This window comes from Lycorma delicatula, chromosome 1 (assembly GCF_047948215.1).
Source record: "Lycorma delicatula isolate Av1 chromosome 1, ASM4794821v1, whole genome shotgun sequence".
NCBI lineage: Eukaryota > Metazoa > Arthropoda > Insecta > Hemiptera > Fulgoridae > Lycorma > Lycorma delicatula.
Genome location: NC_134455.1, coordinates 54,919,294 through 54,939,530, shown reverse-complemented (window position 1 = coordinate 54,939,530; position 20,237 = coordinate 54,919,294). Strand labels below are relative to the sequence as shown.

Below are 20,237 nucleotides of genomic sequence, written 5' to 3'. Positions count from 1 at the left end.
GCCATTATAGAAATATTCTACTGTGTTTATGTTTGTTTGTGATTATTTAAAATGCCTCGACTGATCAAGAATCCCGCCAACTGTAAAATATGTGGTGTGATTCGTTTTCTTAGTGCTAAAGGCATGAAAGCGGCTGAAATTCATCGTCAGATGAGTGAAGTGTATGGAGAAAACATTAGAGTGATGGAGTGGTATGAAAATGGGTTAGAGCTTTTAAAGATGGCTGCCAGAATGTTCATAATGAGGAACGGAATGGACCTTCTGTCATTACTGAAGATTTGGTGCAGAAAGTTGATGAAAAAGTGAGACAGAACAGATGCAGGTGCTTTACAATTTCTATGCTATTTGAAGAGTTTCCCCAAGTTTCAAGAAGTTTTGTCTATGAAATTGTGACCAAACACTTAAATTATTGATGACAATGGTGTCAAAGCGACTGTTACAGTGTTATTAAGTCAGGTGGCAAACCTCTATGATGACGGTGTTCAAAAGCTGGTTGAACAGTACGACAAGTGCCTTAATATTGGTGGCAATTATGTAGAAAAGTAGATTAAAGTACAGGCTTCCACATAAAAATAAAATTGTTAAGAATAGTATACTTGTGTTTTTTTAACTTCAATATGGTATTTGCTTAAAAACATGCTTCGTAGATATTTATATGTAATTAACAAAGATTATTTTTCAGTATATTTATGCAAATAATAATTTTATTAAATAGTCAGAGTATAATGATTTACAAATAGCTCTAATGTTTAAAAAAATGCAACAGTTTTACATAATGCAGAATAATCATTGTTCTAAAAGTTAATAAGCATAACATATTTTTGTTGTATTTCTGTTTAATGAATAACACTGTTTTAAAGTTTTCAATTTTCAGTAATCAATAGAAATACAGTTATTTTGAAAAAAGTAGCTGGTGTTTAAAAATAATAACAAAAGCGTAAACTGTACATAAAAAACAAATTGGAGCAATTAATATTTAACTTTTATAGCAATAATATGAAGTAATTACTTGTCACTTAAGTTAATTCCAGTATATATTACTGACACTGCACCCTCTGTATATGTTTATAATATGATTATTAAAAATTCCATGCCAAAATGGCATTTTATATCATTGTTTTTTTTGTCCAATAGTAAACAATATCTATTCTTTATCACAACTATTTTTCAGTTCTTTACTGATTAATCTGTGATTCGTCCATAATCAGTTGTTTTAATATTGAAGACTTCAGTTTTCCGTGATTTTGAGATTAGTAGCAAACTGTATTATCCTTTAGTGTTCATTCAGATGGTGAAGAATTTACATAAAATTTAATCATCATATTTACAAGAGTACCTCATTTAAATCATTCCTTTTAACAATAACAAATATGAATATTATAATTAATGCAATATGTTTCTATCAAAAACAGCTTAGTAACATTTTTGTTGTGTGCTTAACATGTAGGCATGTGTTACATCTAGTCATATGTCTCGATTATCTGTTAAAATTTATGAATTATATTAGTTGCAGATTAAACACGTAAAAGGAGATGAAAATTTAATAATAGTTGGAGACTGGAATGCAACTATTGGAAAAGGCAAGGAAGGAAATATAGTGGGTGAATACGGGCTGGGCAAAAGGAATGAAAGAGGGGACCGACTTATAGAGTTTTGCACGAAGTATAATTTAGTAATTGCCAACACCCAATTTAAAAATCATAATAGAAGAATATGCACTTGGAAAAAGCCAGGCGATACTGCAAGGTATCAGATAGATTATATCATGGTTAAGCAAAGATTTAGAAATCAACTCGTTGACTGCAAAACTTACCCTGGAGCAGACATTGATAGCGACCATAATTTGGTGATAATGAAATGTAGATTGGGGTTTAAAAACCTGAAGAAAAGGTGTGTCAGATGAATCGGTGGAATTTAGAGAAGCTTGAGGAAGAGGAGGTAAAGAAGATTTTTGAGAAGTACATCGCAAGAGGTCTGAGTAAAAAAGATAAGGTAGAAAATGTAGAAGAAGAATGGGAGAATGTTAAAAAGGAAATTCTTAAATCAGCAGAAGCAAACTTAAAGGAATAAAGAGAACTGGTAGAAAACCTTGGGTTTCAGACGATATATTGCAGCTGATGGATGAACGTAGAAAATATAAGAATGCTAGTGATGAAGAAAGTAAAAGGAACTATCGGCAATTAAGAAATGCTATAAACAGGAAGTGCAAACTGGTGAAAGAAGAGTGGATTAAAGAAAAGTGTTCAGAAGTGGAAAGAGAAATGAACATTGGTAAAATAGACGGAGCATACAGGAAAGTTAAGGAAAATTTTGGGGTACATAAATTAAAATCTAATAATGTGTTAAACAAAGATGGTACACCAATATATAATACGAAAGGTAAAGTCGATAGATGGGTGGAATATATTGAAGAGTTATACGGAGGAAATGAATTAGAAAATGGTGTTATAGAGGAAGAAGAGGAAGTTGAGGGGGATGAAATGGGAGAAACAATACTGAGATCTGAATTTAAGAGAGCATTAAAAGATTTAAATGGCAGAAAGGCTCCTGGAATAGACGGAATACCTGTAGAATTACTGTGCAGTGCAGGTGAGGAAGCGATTGATAGATTATACAAACTGGTGTGTAATATTTATGAAAAAGGGGAATTTCCGTCAGACTTCAAAAAAAGTGTTTTAGTCATGGTACCAAAGAAAGCAGGGGCAGATAAATGTTGAGAATACAGAACAATTAGTTTAACTAGTCATGCATCAAAAATCTTAACTAGAATTCTATACAGAAGAATTGAGAGGAGAGTGGAAGAAGTGTTAGGAGAAGACCAATTTGGTTTCAGGAATAGTATAGGGACAAGGGAAGCAATTTTAGGCCTCAGATTAATAGTAGAAGGAAGATTAAAGAAAAACAAACCAACATACTTGGCGTTTATAGATCTAGAAAAGGCATTCAATAACGTAGACTGGAATAAAATGTTCAGCATTTTAAAAAAATTAGGGTTCAAATACAGAGATAGAAAAACAATTGCTAACATGTACAGGAACCAAACAGCAACAGCAACAATTGAAGAACATAAGAAAGGGAGTCCGACAAGGATGTTCCCTATCTCCGTTACTTTTTAATCTTTACATGGAACTAGCAGTTAATGATGTTAAAGAACAATTTGGATTCGGAGTAACAGTACAAGGTGAAAAGATAAAGATGCTACGATTTGCTGATGATATAGTAATTCTAGCCGAGAGTAAAAAGGATTTAGAAGAAACAATGAACGGCATAGATGAAGTCCTACGCAAGAACTATCGCATGAAAATAAACAAGAAGAAAACAAAAGTAATGAAATGTAGTAGAAATAACAAAGATGGACCACTGAATGTGAAAATAGGAGGAGAAAAGATTATGGAGGTAGAAGAATTTTGTTATTTGGGAAATAGAATTACTAAAGATGGACGAAGCAGGAGCGATATAAAATGCCGAATAGCACAAGCGAAACGAGCCTTCAGTAAGAAATATAATTTGTTTACATCAAAAATTAATTTAAATGTCAGGAAAAGATTTTTGAAAGTGTATGTTTGGAGTGTCGCTTTATATGGAAGTGAAACTTGGACAATCGGAGTATCTGAGAAGAAAAGATTAGAAGCTTTTGAAATGTGGTGCTATAGGAGAATGTTAAAAATCAGATGGGTGGATAAAGTGACAAATGAAGAGGTATTTTGGCAAATAGATGAAGAAAGAAGCATTTAGAAAAATATAGTTAAAAGAAGAGACAGACTTATAGGCCACATACCAAGGAATCCTGGAATAGTCGCTTTAATATTGGAAGGACAGGTAGAAGGAAAAAATTGTGTAGGCAGGCCACGTTTGGAATATGTAAAACAAATTGTTAGGGATGTAGGATGTAGAGGGTATACTGAAATGAAACGACTAGCACTAGATAGGGAATCTTGGAGAGCTGCATCAAACCAGTCAAATGACTGAAGACAAAAAAAAAATTAGTTATAGATTTAACTTTTATTCATCGTCATTATTTTCAGTTATACTTTAATTGATCATTCATTAAGAAATTGCGTAATTAAAATAAAATATAACAAAAGAAATAAGTAGGAAGTAAATTATTTATTTCTATGTGTTCTATTATGTAGGTTCTTCTAGAGCATTTTGTTTATGTTAGTAATACATGTTACTGTCTGCTTTAGCATCACTCATTCATTCTGTTATCTCAACAAATTCCTGCCCAAAGCACTGCTGGAAGGAGAGATTAATCTGGTCAGCCTCAGAGAAATCTCTGAGTAATTTGCATTTCTTTACTACATATGACTAGTAGTCTAGGGTTAATGGAATAAATTCAGAACTTAGTAGTATATAACTTACTAGTATAAATCATAATATTAAATGTTTAACTACTCTGATGTTTTGTAATAAATATTTGAGGTTCCTATTTTCTCTTTACAAAAAAGAAGCTAATCTTTGACTTTCTGTCAGTGGAGTTTTTAATCTGCCCAAACAATGTTTAGTTAATTTTATTTAATAATTCTTTCCCTCAGTTCTAGTATTCTATAGAATCTCTTGGACCAGTTTGACATCTTTGATAAATCTTGAAATAAATTCTGGCAAAAATTCATTCAGCCTCTTAAAAACAGGTTTCTGATTTTATTTATATGTATTGTTTCTCTTCAACTTATTTCTTTTATAAATATTTACTTTTTTTATTTTACTTGTTTGTTTTTTCATTTTTGATATGACGCAGTGATGGTTTTTAGCATCAATTGTGCGAAAATCCAAACTTTATTATTTTTTAAATAAACTTATTTCACATAAATTTATTAACATTATTAAATTATTAGACCTGTAGATATTACTTTTTCAGTATTAATACATTGATTGAAATGTCTGAATGGCTAGTTAATTTTTTTTTAACGTAATACATACCATAGGCATTAGCAAGCAGTTAGCCTGACACTAGGCACTGTTTTATCCCAAACAGTCAAAGTGTAGTAACAAACCAGTTACCAACTATTTAATAAATACTACTAGATTTATTTATTTGAATTATCAATATTCCTTTCTCCTGAAATATTGCATGTTAGAAAATTTGAAATTTCTCAATTTGATAATTAATTTAGTCTGTTATAATAAGTAGCTTTACTCACAGTATATATTATTTAATAACCTTCATCAGGATTGTTACAGTTTCTGTTTTATGATCAGTTTTATGTATTTTAATAGCAGTAAATGTTCTGACAACACTCGCATTAAATTTATAATTTAATGATACAATTAATATCACATAGAATGGGTTTTTAGTGTGTTTGAATATTTCAGAAATTAGAAAAGCAATTATTAATTAATGGCATGTCAAAAAAAAATTGTTTTTTTAAATATATATTTATATATATTTAAAAATAATAAATTCTATTGAATACTAAATTTCAGAGTATTGTTTTGCAAACTTTTCATGTATGTAAAACATTTACCTTTACCTTAAAACATTCTGTTGCACTAATATATGTATTTCATTTTTTTATATTTGTTGAAATTGCACCCTTTTTTTTATACTAGTACAGCATAAATTGAAAGATTGGATTATTACGTAAGTATTTTTTTTAAATGCAGTTTTAAGTGGTTAATTGCTTTCATTTTAGTACATAATTGATGGGAATTGTAGATATGGATGTGCGGTGGTGTCCTAGAAATAGCTACTTGCTCACATGTGGGGCACGTGTTCCGCAAATCCACTCCATACAGTTTCCCTGGGGGCACATCTCGAGTGGTCAACCATAACAATGCTCGTCTTGCAGAGGTCTGGTTAGATGAATGGAAACACTTTTACTACGCCATTAACCCAGGTCAGAGCCTTCCAAGTTCTGCACTGATTAATTTGATTGAATTGAGTCTTCTATTGGGACTATGAAATTGATGGATAAATTACTGTACTTGCAACATTTATAACACTTGCACTATTTATAAAATTTTTATCAGTAAAGCAGGGTTCGTACAATTTTTATGATTTTGTTGTGTTAAAGTTCTTGAGATAATTATACTTTTTAAAATTTAGGTAGCTTTCCAAACTTACGGTGTGTGTTTCAAATTCTAAGACTTTTTGTATGTTATATTTATACATTTACTTCTTTTCAGTGCTGTAGTGAAGTGAGTTAGTTCTTGTAAATTTTTTGAAATTTTTTCCGTGATTGATAATTATAATCCTTTATGCATGAACATTATTAAAAATACTACTAACAATATCAGTTGCCTCATACTTCAACTTTACTTGTAATCCATGTGATGATGTGGATTTATTATATGTGATATAATGGATAGAAATAATATAATCCATACTATAAAATAACTATAATTTATAAACTGTTGACTCATTACTACAAAGTAATGAATCAACTGATGTCTCATTTATTGTGATAAAATCCTTTATATTATAGTATATATGTACAGCATATTACATATATTATACAGTTATATATTTGTTGTATTTATATTTTGCTATAATTCAAACCTGCTTGTGACTATCAGCTATGATATAAAGCATTACTCAATAAGTGTACTTTGTTGGGAGTTACAAAGTAACATTTTTTCTTTTTGCTCAGTACCTTTTATTACTATGGTCATCCTAAAAAAAAGTCACTTTAGAAGATTTCTAAAGTTTTTTTTTATTTTTAGGTTCTTAAAGAATTATATTTACTAAATTAAACCCTACTCTGTTTTACTTTTTTTTAGAAAAAAGTGAACTGCAAGAAATGCAATAATTACATTTACAAAATCTTGTTGATAAACAGTTGTTTTTGTTTTACCTTTTTGGTATATGTTATTTTGATGGCAATTCTGTAAAATATGTAGTTAACATTTCATGTTAAAAATTGGATTTGAAAGATAAGTCCATAACAACAAATTTCAAAAATTATTTCAGCGACACTGGGCTTAAAAAAAATATATATATTATCTCCAGGAATTGAAATAGAAAGGTAATAAAAATAGTATGAATAAATCATTAACCTAAATTAAACGCCATTTCCCATTCCATTCTCTTAAGAAAGATACTGACCTAAGAATTGATGGTTTTTTCCTGTTTTAACTTTTTTTTATCTCTAGATAAAGCTGTTGAATCTGAAATAGTTATAACCAATAAAATTATATGTTAAGTACAATGCTTTATTGGTCCAAATTCTTTTTATAAAAAAATCTTTTAAAAATGTGTATATAAATTATGGGTTTACGTAGGACAAGAAATGAATTTATAAGACTTAATTCTGTGATTTTGTTTATTACTAACATTATCATCTACACCACCACCACCGCCAGTTTAACACTTGCAAGTCTTATAATTTAAGATTGTCATTTTTCAAGAACCTGCACTAATTGTAACTATAGTTTCAGAGTAGGTTTATAAATTCAGAAAACATGAAATAATATGGCAACAAAAATTTTTCATACATATTTTTCTTTGAGAAAAAATTATCAACATTACACGTATATGTGTACATATATATCAACTGATAAACATTATTAATATTTGAACTGTTAAGAATTAAATTTGTACATTCCCCATAAATGACAATTATTGACATACATTTGAGTAATGTATGTTAAATAACAATAAATATTTTACAACAAATTGTAAATCATCATCATTACTATGCAATATACATGTTCACTTACCCACAAGTGATTTTTCAAGCAATACTGCTGTTACCAATTAACTTAATTGTCTTACATCCTTGTCGAAATATAATTTATTCTTCTATCCTTTCCAGTTTTTCTTCTTTTGTTAAAAAGATGACCATTTATCAATGTTCAGTGATATATGTAAATTATAGGTATTATATAGTTCTTTTGATTAGTTTAAAAATGTTATGTATAAGAAACACTTTACACACATATGTATATATACTAGCAACTTTCACATATATTTATAACAGTGTAGCCTATAAAAAAGATTTTTTTTTCAAAAGAAATAGAAAGAAAATTTTTAAAAAAATCATCAAGATCTGTGCAATAGTACTCGTTGAATGAAGAAATTAACAAGTTTCATTTACTGATAAATTATTTAAAAAATTACATTATTTCATTTTTCAAAAGATTTATGATATTAGTTTTTTGTAGCCCATATGTTTCTAAAAAAAAGTAATTGACATCTGTGCAGTAGTTTTCTCATGATTAACAAACAGACTTCCAGATTTATATACTAGTATGATGTATAAAAGTATATACACACTTACATATACCCTCAAAAATTAATATTTTACTAAAAATAAATTTAATAAAAATTATTAACAAATGAAGTTAGATTATTTTATGCAATAAAAAATAATAAATCGGTAGCAGCATAAGAAAGTTAAATGTATATTCTTATATTTAAAAAATGTATATTCTTCAGAGTAAGATGTTTATAAACTCAAAATCCAATCATTTTAGTATTATTTTTTTCCCCCTTGTGTAGTAAAACTTTTAGTTACTATCAAAAATTAATTTTGATAATTGCTGAAGGTATAATCTTTTTTTAATGTTCACTGACACAATGTAATTACCAATGCAATCAGAATTTTAAGAGTAAAGATAGAAGTTCATATTTTAACATGTGTTAATTATATATTTTACAAAATTGTTTTTGTAGACTGTTGAGCTGAAAAATTTACATACAAAAGACCTGTGAAAACCCGTGTTTTTTAAAGGTTTTCTGCAACCGTAAATGACACATTTTTTGTTAATTAAATTAGTTTTTAATAAAATAACAGAACAACCTTTGTTTTATATTTTTGTTTTTTACCTACTTGTTTGTTACAAAGTTATAACAACTCTAACTCAAGTGCCTTTGTTTATTAACCAACTATTGATAGCAGTCTTATATTTTTCATTGATTGGATAGATGGGACAAATTAATTTGCTTGTGCATGTCTACAACTATTTTCTCATTAAAACCTGTTTATATGATTTTATTTATTTTATATTTACCTGTAACTGATGATGTTTTTCTGAATTTTAAAAACTCTTAGTTAATAAGAATATTAATATTATACAAAATGATTAAATTAAACAACTGGCAAAATGATGCCATGTTAAGTGATTTTTCTTTGTGTAGTCTATGGATTTTCCTTAGTTCACTCACCTTTACCAGGCTTTTGTATTAATAACTTTCACTATATATGTTAGTTTGACTAGATTTCAGATTTTACTATTTCTCTTCTTATTTCTTTTTAAAGTAAATAATTAATTAATTAATATTTACTTAAATGTTTTTATTTTGAAACTTTAAGAGGATTACTATTAATATTGTGTGATCAGTTATTAACTGGAAAAACCTGTGTTATATTGATTCTGTATATGCATTTTTCCACACTTCACATGTTGAAATCTGCCTTTAAATTTGTCCCAGTCAGTCCACTTGTATCTCATATAAATGATACTGTTGAAGTGATTTGGTAATTGTCTCTAAAATGTAGCAAAGTACAATCAAATGCTATTTGAATTATGTTGGTTTTTATAAAAATTAAGAAACATAGATTTTGAAAGCAAAAATAAAGTCATAAATAAATACAGAAAGCCGTACTAGATTTTCAGATATCCTTAATATTAATAATTAACATAAGTTTAGTTTGATAATACATTTTTTTTGTATTAAAATAATATGAGATTCTTACTAATTAATTTGATCATTCTTTTCTTCTAAATTAATTAGCTTTAACCCATTATCTATCTCTTTACATACTTTCTAATGTTTTCAGAAATTCCAAAAATTGGTCATGTGTCAAGGATTTTCAAAAATATCATTGATCCTAAAATTTGTAAAATATGTTTGTTTTTCGCTGAATTCTTGGCAGAATTATGAAGAATAGCTTGCCTTAAAAGTAGGAGTGTTACCAGATATGATATTCCAACTATCTGTTTCATAAAATATGATTCATTATTTCTTGTTTTGACTAAACTCTAGAGTATTTCTTGTTTTAGTATTTGATAGTATTTTAGCAGGAAGGAGGAATAAATGGATTATTTTTTCCATTCACATCATCTACAGAACACTCAATAGCCGTCAGTATATAAATAAAGTCATCTACGTATCTATCTAATCACAGAACCACTAGCTTTTTTTTAATTTTCCTCTCTATTGTTATTTCTTATTATAAGTTTATTATTGTATTTTATTACCTTATGCTATTACTATTTCTATTCTTAGTCTTATCTATGAGTAGTCATAATTTATAGCCTGACAAAGCCTTACATACCAGTATTTTTATAAGCTGAGTTTTTCAAAAACAAAAGCATCTCAATGCAATTTATTTAAGCAGTAAATACATTGATGTTAGTTAAATTCTGGTAGAATAATTATCATTTTATGTCTACATGGTTAGCTAATTTAAAAAAGGTATAAAAATATTCAGAAATTTGTTGCTTTAAAAATTAACTGATGAATAAAAAACGAGTCATTGCACTTCTGAAAATTTTGTAGACATTGCCTCTTGTGCAGCCACATGCATTGAATGTGCTTTTTTACCCATGACAGAATGGAGATGGTATATGCATTTGGGATAAGAGGTTGTGTGTGTATATGTTGTTTATTACCATTTTCCTCAAAAACTATTGAACCAATTTCGATGTGTTTTTTTCCATTACATAGGTATCACTTCAGAGCAGGTTCTTAGACATGTTTAACGGTTATAGGCCATAAGGGGGCACTGCAGTAGATTTATTGCTCTAAAACAATTGGGCCAATTTAATGCGGTTATTTCCATTACATAGATATCACCTCAGAGCAGGTTCTTAGATTAGTTTTACGGTTATAAACTGCCAGGGGGCATTGCAGTAGATATGTTTCTTCAAAACAGCTTCATGGTTTTTTAAAATTTTTAATTTTATCACTTGTCACTGGGGTAAATATCATACATCACATTGTATGTCACAATTTTAAAACCTACATTATAATTAAACTAATGGTGATCAATTTACACGTCCTTATTAAAAATTTAACTTTTAATTTTTCTCTGTTACCTTTTATTAAAATGCAAATTGTAATGTAAATGAGTATTAAAAGCAAAAAAATTATAACACTTTGCAGCAAGTTTATGTTGTTATTAATATTATAATTTATTACGAAAAATTTGTAATTTCATTAATGTTTAATTACATGCTTATCTAATTTCGGCCAATATGGCATAATGTTGAATGAAGCATTTCTTTTAAACTACTTTTCTCCATCAATCATAAACAAAATGTTCCACTAATGCCATAGTCATCCATCCTTCTCTGTTATTAATAGATTTGCAAAACCTAAAGCTTTTATTGTAAATGAAGTATATTTTTTTACAAAGTAGTTTCTTTTTTTTATTTACAGTGTATAAGTAAATTAGACACAATTATTAAAATAAATATATTAAAAAAAATTAATAAACTTAAATAGCAGCATCAGAGTTTATATAACCTACATAAAGTCAAGTTTGATAAAGCTTTACAGAAGTTTAAAGGAGCCTCTAAAGCCTGCTAAATGAATGTGAATGAAGCTGTCATGGTTTAGTACAGTTGTCAATATACACAAGCATTCATTGATCTAATGTAAACCAAACTTAACAATTTACTAAATATACTCTCAGCATTGTATTAGTAGGTGGAAATTGTTGTACAGCACTAACAAAAATGTTAAATATTCATGAATCAAAATTCTCACTATAATTTAAATGGTAATTTATTTGTTAGCCTTAGGTTTAATTCTCCAAAATGAAGTTTGATCATTTACACAAAATTTACATTAAAATCTTTCTGAAAACAAGAAATGATCTTTTTTATATTTATAATTACAATTATAAATTTGTTTTATGTTTTATCTTTGTTAAATTAGGAGACAAGAAAAATTACTAGAAAATTATTTTTTTCTAGCGAATGGCTGACCCCAGTTAAAAAAACAGATTACCTAAACAACCATAGCTAAGATGCATTATTGTTTTTAACTGTCTGTTTTATCTGCTGACTTAATTTTCCTCCCTCTTTCACATTGTGTGATAGGGCTTTAGTGATATTCTTATAAAATCATTTTCATTGAAAACTTCATATATATGGATGGATGGATTGATTGAATCCAGACAAGTAATTTTAATTCATACTTATGAAGATTAAAAATTATTGATTATAAGTATTTCACTTTATAAATGCTCTTTGTGCACAGACATTTTCAGATTTGTTTATCACGTGGTAATTTTTAGTTTTTGTATAACCCTCATCCTCAACACATTTAGTCCCTTGCAGTGTGTTTAAGTTGCCAATGGAGATGTACCTTAAAATTATAGTAGTAAAGTGTAGTATACACGTAATTAATTCAATATACTAGTAAAGGCATGGGGGAATTACTAGTAAACTAGTAATCAAAGGTCTGGGTAAATGTATTGCTTGAATATTGTAAAAATTTTTATATATAATATTATCAAGTGGAGTGTTTCTCAATTTGACAGAACCTCTTATTTCCTTTTCCTAAAAAGGAGATCCCTTATTTTTGACTGTAATTCTACATCAGTATTGAATGTAGCTTCTAAAGTCTTTGAAAAACTATCCACCAGTATTTATTTATATTCTGTTCTGCCATAAAGTATCTAGTCTAGTCAGCATATGTGTCTATGAGGTCTACCGTAACTAATCTTAATGAATGTTATTGCCATTGGCACTGAGTTCAAAGTTGGGAAAAGATGATCAGCTGATTTTGCAGAGTGATATTAATATAATATATTAATGATGTAAATAGAATGCCCCTCAATCTAGGATAATCATTATCATTGTGTATTTTAGAAAGACATTATAAGTTAAATATTTCTATTGGTCAGTTAGATTTAACATTTAACTGATGTTAAGGGGTTAAAACATCAAAGTATATAATGGGTTGATCAGTATTGAATATAAGGTTTATTATTTTATAGAGAAGAGGTGTTTATAGATTTAGGTGTTTTGTTTGATTGTGAAGTTAACAAACATGTTCTTTGAACAACATCCAAACCAATCAGAAACCTTGAACTGCTTTTATGTGCCTGTGCTTGATGTAAGATACTTTTCAATCCTTCATCTGTATAAGGCAACGTTTAGGCTAACGCTTGAATACGGCACCCAGATATGGAATTGTAATAGAGACTATACTTCAAATTTAATTAAAGCTGTTTAGGGATGTCTTTCTTTCATTTTTTACATAAAGAGGTTTTGGTAAAGTGTCTTCTGATGACGCTTAGTGTAGATTTCTGGGGTCTGTGCTTCCTGAACAGTTGTTTCAAGATGTTTTATTTGCTATTAAGATACTGAAAGGAAGTCTTCTTCTCCTTGATATAATCAGTAATGGTTTTCAATGCCTTTTATTAGATCAGAAAGAATTTTTTTTTTGCAGAAGCTAGGTTCTTTTGGCAAGGTGCTTGAAGAAAATTAATGTACATCTTGCTGATTCTGTAGGTGTTGTTATTGATGTTGATGGTATTTCAATTATAAGTGAGAGAAGTATTCTGTGATATAATTTTTTACTTGTTTCAGTAACTGACCTTGCTCTTAGCTCTGGGCCTTTATTCATATTATTACGTATGGTTATTATTTTGTTGATTTAAATGATTACAGATAGTTTTACTGAGAACTTTTTTACGTGTCTGTTATTAATTTTTATGCAACATATTAAGGTATATATTGTTCAGTTAAACTTTTCTCCCTGTTTCAATCATTTCAGCTTCCTAAAATTGATTTTCAGTTGATTGTTGTGGATGGCTAAAAGGCAGATGTAATGTCAAAAAAACTATTCAAAAATAAAAATAAAATAGCCACTTACAAACATCCATATAAACAAGGCAACTAAAACCAAAAAAAGAAGTGCATTTTTTAAAACATTCCCTCATGTTGTTCATGTACAATTAGAATGTTCCTTGTTCAATTATATTTTCTAAAAATTTCCCAAGATTGATGATCATTGAACTATAACCCTCCTCTAATATAATCTGGCATTAATGTATAATCTTTAGTATGAACTCTTGGGTTTGAGCAAACCAAAAGTGTTAACGGAAGTTAATTTATTCATTTTTTGTTTAGTAATGATAGTATGCAAATGATCTTGTTTTTGATTTTAAGCCTGAATCTAGAAACTTGAATAAATGAAGAAAGTTGGACAAAGCAAACCTGTAAAATAAAAATAAAATTAATTTATCTGATATTTTTATTAATTAAATACCTTAACTTGTTGGTTATTTTTAAGTATTAATAAATGTACGAACCCTGTAAATAAAAATTTAGCTGTTTTTGTTCTGATTGTTGCTTTCATACATAGAAATAATAATAATAATAATTTTTAGTTTCATGTAGGATAAAATTTGTATTCAATGTGGATTTAAACTTAAAACAAAAACTGATGAATGATCCTTATAAATATTCTTGGTTCTTATTTATTTATGTTTAACCAGTCCACCACCATATTATTTTGCATGTATTTTTATTTATATGTTCATGTAATAAAAGTAATGTTTTTGCACAAAACTAGCGTTTAGATAATTATATATTTCTTCATTTTTTTGTCTCAAATGTAACAGTAAATGTTTTTATTTATTTACTGCTTTTTTGTATCAGATATTTTATTTACAGATCATATGATTATTTAATAACGTAACCAAGTATTATTATTATTATTTAATATAGTCGTAACATTATAATCAAGCATGATAGTAACTAAAATTGTATTTTCCTAATTTCCTTATTTTTAATGATGTAAATAAAAAGTCTAATCACTACATTCCATTAATGTTATAAAATTTTATCTATTATATTTTTTCTGCTAATTTACTAAACAGAAATATTAAGAGCTCAGTAAAACTTTTAGAATATTCTTCAGCTACTTTTATTTTACACCAAGAGCCCTTGTGAATTTGGGAAGTATTTTTTAAGAAAAGTCTATTCTGAAATATAAAAAGTGTAAACATTGTTGTTGTAATCAAATTAAATCAACGTACTTATGTTATGGTTTTTATGGTTATGGTTTTTCAGTTCTTTATAATATTCAGACGTCTTAATGAGCCACTAATTAAGATGTAGCAAAGGGTACTTTGTTGATAATAAAATTTCTGCTAACAGAATCACTGCAGTTCTTCAATTGTTTGATTTTCTTTGTCAGACCAAACATTTTTTTGTAAAGTGCAATACTGTTGAATGACATCCTACTTCTCTTTTGAGCAGGTCACCTTAATTTTTTCTTTAGAGTTTTTGTATAGATTTTATACATTAACAGCAACTTCATAATTGAAAAATTTGAGCAAGATCTCATTTGAGTTCCAGAAAATTATCACTAAAACTTTGTAATACAATACTATTACTTTTTATCCTTAATGAAAAAAAAAAAATTGTATTCTTATTGATGCTTATTATACTGAATTTCCCAATAAGTTGTTTTTCCCAGTCAAGAATGAATCTTAAATGACGTAGTTAATGGAATTATTTATTTTAGTATTGTTTATAAAAAAATTAAAAATACAATTAATGCAGCACATCCAACCATTGACTATGTACATGTTACTTGCACAAGTTTGAGAACAAGTTTATAAATTTAAAATAAGTGTTACATAAAATAAGCCCTGTATATTAGTATTGTTTGCTGCAACTTATACAATATTAACTAATATTATGCAAAATAGTTCTTTTTAAATATTAATGTTTCACTGAATGTGATTTCTTAAAGTAGGATTTCTTTAAGATTGTGATTTCTTTCACAGTAGGATGTGTGTTATTAAGTAAAAAACTCTGCTTATTAGTAAAAATAAAACATATACATTCATCATTAAATTTTGACCACTACAACATATAGCCCTTTTTTATTCAAATCATTTCATCAAATATTTTTTTTTTTAAATCAAAAATTAATTTTATTATTAAAAATATTGAAACTTATCTAGAAAACAAAAAAAATAATTTTCTTAATTGGATTTAATTGATAGTTACTATATGGTTTGATAAGTTGTATTTAACTCTAGAGCAGCATTTCTCAACTTGGGGATTCCGGTGGTATGAAAGTGGTATCATGGAATTAACCTATAATTTTACCCATGAAAAATCATGAAATCATTTTATGAGAAAAAAAAATCACTTAATATAAACATTTTACTTACATTTATAATTACACATGTAAAAAAATAAATTAATGAAATTCTTGCAATTAAAGATGTAAATTAATGAGATTGTTGATGTTTTTCATTTAAAAGCTTTTCATATGTCTGTGTTAGAAACGTACAAAGCAAACTGTTTTCAAGTGAAAAAAGGCAATTCCTATATTTAGTTTTTAGCACAACCATTGACAAAAAGCCCTTTTCACAGAGATAAGTCATGGGAAAAGGGATTAATATTTTCTTTGCTTCTGATGAAATTTCCATATTCTCTTTGACGAGCAAGCCAAAATGTATCTAAATCTTTAGATGTGAATTGTAGTTGTAATGTGTTATCGGCAAACATTTAGATGAGCTGGTCATGAATTTCAACTGATAACATAGCAAGTACAACAACATTTCCACTAAATGGATTCAGTATCCATCTCTTGGAAAATTATTTTTATGTTGTGGGAAATACCCCGTCAACTGAATTTTTAACTTGCGCAAATGCATCTTCATGCTATCCAAACTGTGATGAATAATAGTGTTTTCTTCACCCAAATTTTTCACAATTTAATCAGAAATGAATAGAAACAAATCAAAAATTTTGCTTTGAAGGCAAATAATCCAAATATCAAGCTTCTTAATGAAAGCATAAAATTTGTATCATTAATAAAATGTCTTTAGCACGTCCTTGTAAATTCATATTTAAGTCGTTTAAATGTGAAAATACATCAACTAGTATGACAACAGCAACATATTCTCAATATTCTTTAAAAACATTGAGGATGACATTTGTTTATCCTGGAAATTATATTATTAATTCATCTCTCAATTCCTATAACCCCGTTAATACTTTCCCCACAATAACCATCTGACTTCTGTATGGAAAAGAAGAAATTTTTTTTTCACCCATTTCATCGCACAGATTAGCAAACAGCCTACTCTGTAATGGTCAACTTTTAGTATAATTAACCATTTTTACAGCTTTACAAAAAATTTGTTTGAGATTTTTTGGCAAGAGCATGTTTCTGAAGGAAGCAGTGCATCCATTCCACCGTTGGTATAAAATAATCTTTTAACTTTTTCAGAAATTCATTGTTCTTTCCTGTTATCACCTTTGCACCATCACTGCATACTGCAATACATTTTGTCCAGTCTACGTTATAATTTTTAGTAGCTTCATAAAAAAAAAAAATAAAAAAGACATTACTCTGTTGCATGAATTGATTTGCAAAACAATGTTTTTTCTTTAATTGATCTGTTCCTATTGCATTCATATCTCACATAACTTAAGAACTCACAAATGTTTGCTACATTTGTTGATTCATCAAATTCAATACTAAAAAATTTACTTGAACTCACTTGTTGAATTATCTGATCGCAATCGGCAGCAATCATGTCATCGATTCGCCTTGATACTCTGTCAGAGAGTGGGATTTTTTCAATTTTTTTGCTTCTTCCATGTCTGTTAAAATACCGACCACATCAATTGGAGCATGCAATATGTGGTTTTTTGTGATTCTATGGGATTTGGACATCTTAGTTACTCTTAATGCTATACGCTTCAAGTGTACTTTTATCAGTGTGGCTTGATTTACAAATAGAAGTTTATTGATATCTCAAAGTACATAATTTATTTTGTTTCAAAGAATTCCAAGGTTTTGCTTTTATGATTCAGATGTTTAGTTTACAAGTGTCAAATTAACTTTGATGGCTTCATGCTTTCATCGGAAAGGACTTAAAAGCAAACAACACACTGTGGCTTTCCATCCAATGAGGGAAACCCATCATTTAAATAACTGTCATTGTACAATCTTGACTCTCACAAAAAATCCGAAACCTTAATTATTATTATTTTCAATGAAACTTTGCTTTTAAAAACTTAAATAAAGGCACCATAAGCACGCTTTGCATTTGAAAGTAAACTGATGTTCTGCAAGCCATTTTTATGCTGCTAAGAGCATAACATTTTCAATTATATCATATGCATGATCAAACATGATGCTCTCACAGTGAATATTATGTAAGTAGACCAAATTACAAAGAGCATGTACACATCAAGTTGGAACCTGTGAATTGCTCATGTTTGTACAATTCATACATGCATGCTCATACTCATTGCTATCAACGCAGCTAAGTAGTTTTAACTAGGTTTCATTGGGCTGGAGTTGTGGAATTGCAAAATATTCATTATATATATATTTTTTTTTTACTTTTTTGGGGTCAGAGACCTTTCTTTTTCCTGTTTAGCCTCCGGTAACTACCGTTCAGATAATACTTCAGAGGATGAATGAGGATGATATGTATGAGTTTAAATGAAGTATAGTATTGTACATTCTCAGTTCGACCATTCCTGAGATGTGTGGTCAATTGAAACCCAACCACCAAAGAACACTGGTATTCCACGATCTAGTATTCAAATCCGTGTAAAAATAACTGGCTTTACTAGGACTTGAACGCTGAAACTCTCGACTTCCAAATCAGCTGATTTGGGAAGACGCGTTCACCACTAGACCAACCCGGTGCGTTGGGGTCAGAGACCTAAAAAGGTTGGGAATCACTGCTCTAGAAATAAGGTTATTTAGAAGCATCTAAGTGAATTTAGTTTGTTTTTTCTGTCTGGTAGTTATAATTGTTTGTATTCTTATTGAGTAAATTTATATGTGAATGTAAATTAAGATTTTTTCTCTGTTTAAATTTATTTTAATAAATCTTAGTAGATTTCTTTTGAATTTAACTAAGCATTAGCTTTAAATATGCATGAAATTCTTTTAAGACATTGTTAAGACTGAAGAAATTCAAAGTTTTGGTAAAAAACATACAGTATGTTGTTGGTTGAAATGTAGTGAGAATCATTTATAGGTTTCAATTAATTAAATGTACTTTATTTTCTTATGAATATTCTGGAAGTCTCCAGATATCCCATGCAGCTTTCTGGATTAAACTGTATTTCTTTAGTGTATTAATTGGAATTATAAACTTACATTTATTTTTTTCATATGAAAAACTGTAATGAATGTTTTTTATACGGTGTACAAAGTTGAACAGTTCATGAGATTGTTAATAAAGTACTTTTAAATTATTTTTTTAAATTTCAGTAGAATGTGTAAATTTTAAGAGTAACACCTGAATTTCATTACATTGGATGTATCCAATATAAAATTGTTACTTATTACTTGTTACAAACGTACATTAGATTTTTATTACAATTTCAAAACTGTTGATACTAGCTTAAAAAAAATTTGATTTTTATTTTTAAAAAACAATATTTTGTAAATTTTATTGCTGAAATATGCTTTTAAAAAAATGTATTGTAATTTTAAGTTTTACTCTTTAACGCTACTGCTCATTAAAATGTACTAGAATACATCTTTTTAAGCATATTTTTTCTTTAAAAAAAAGTACTTATTAAAATTATTAGGTTTTATACTTAGGTTGTAGTCAGGTTTTAATGATTATTTGTTGCATGATGCTATTAATAAAAGTACATGAATTCTTACTTTTTTAAAGGTTTTGGCATAATTCTCTTACATCTTTGTAAATAATATGTTATGAATAATAAAATATGATTGTGATGTTTATTTTTATTCAAAAAATAGCAGTTTCTGTACATATTAACTTGGCCACTGTCTTAAGCATGCTTCTTTGAGGGTTAGGGATTTGTGCTTGTACAATGCATTATTTAAATTAAGATAACTGGCTTTTAAATATTTACCATGTAGATATGCTTTGTATATATTTTTTATTTATTATGTAATACAATTTAAAATGTATCTGTATTCAGAATAAGATGTTCAGTTATAATTTACTTTTATTTCTTGATATACTATATTCTTTGTAAGAAGATTATGTGGTTAATTTCTGTGGTTCAAATGAACTGTCTAAAATGTTGCATGTCATTTTATACTGATGACTGGTAATAAATAAAAGAACATGATGTATGGTTAATATGCTTTATTATAAAAATTATAATAACAATCATCTAAACATTGAGTTGTCTTGTACTTTTTACATTGCCCAATATATATGTACATTGTACATATATATATATTGATGTACCCTGCCAGTACATCGGATTGCTCTTACAGTGAATGTAGTGTGCTACATTTTGCATTACCATTTTCTGGTTTGATATTAAATTAAGTTTTATATTTTGTTGTCAGATTA

At 28.1% G+C, this 20,237-nt stretch overlaps 1 protein-coding gene across 4 annotated transcripts in view; it reads left to right on the top strand.

Moving 5' to 3' along the window:
- Positions 1-20,237, top strand: part of Pgant5 (polypeptide N-acetylgalactosaminyltransferase 5) — an 88,969-nt gene that overhangs the window by 37,791 nt on the left and 30,941 nt on the right. The gene's annotated exons all lie outside the window — the stretch shown is intronic.